We start from the raw sequence: 466 nt of genomic DNA, 5'->3' as shown, positions 1-466 counted from the left end.
GAGAGAGAGAGAGAGAGAGAGAGATGAAGTCACTAATCTTTAATTAAAAAAGAAGCACATCTGTACACGCATACCATTAATTTATTTTAGATTCTATAAAAAATATCATTAAAATTAATTTATCAACAAAAAATACATCTTTTGATTGAGGTATTTTAATTTGGATTAGTCATTAGAATGTTATATGAATAAATACAAAAAACTAAATTGTTCTTCCTGAAAATACAAAAATTTATGTTTTACATATGTAGATACATAAGAGTTGTGGTGTGTAACCAGAAAAATTACCGCATGTAGAAATCCTATTTTCCACCATTGATCACAGCAATTACATCTTCGTTGTGATCAACGTTGGAGATCGGACACCATATAGAAAAAATTTGTGTGTAACAGATCCAATAATTTAAAGATTCTTTTTTTTTTTTTTTTTTTTTTTCTGGAGGAGGGCTGATGATATTAAATTTAT

This window comes from Phalaenopsis equestris, unplaced genomic scaffold (genome assembly GCF_001263595.1).
Source record: "Phalaenopsis equestris unplaced genomic scaffold, ASM126359v1 Scaffold000149, whole genome shotgun sequence".
Taxonomy (NCBI): Eukaryota; Viridiplantae; Streptophyta; class Magnoliopsida; order Asparagales; family Orchidaceae; genus Phalaenopsis; species Phalaenopsis equestris.
The sequence above is the reverse complement of the archived record's forward strand: the minus strand, read 5'-3'. Positions refer to the sequence as shown.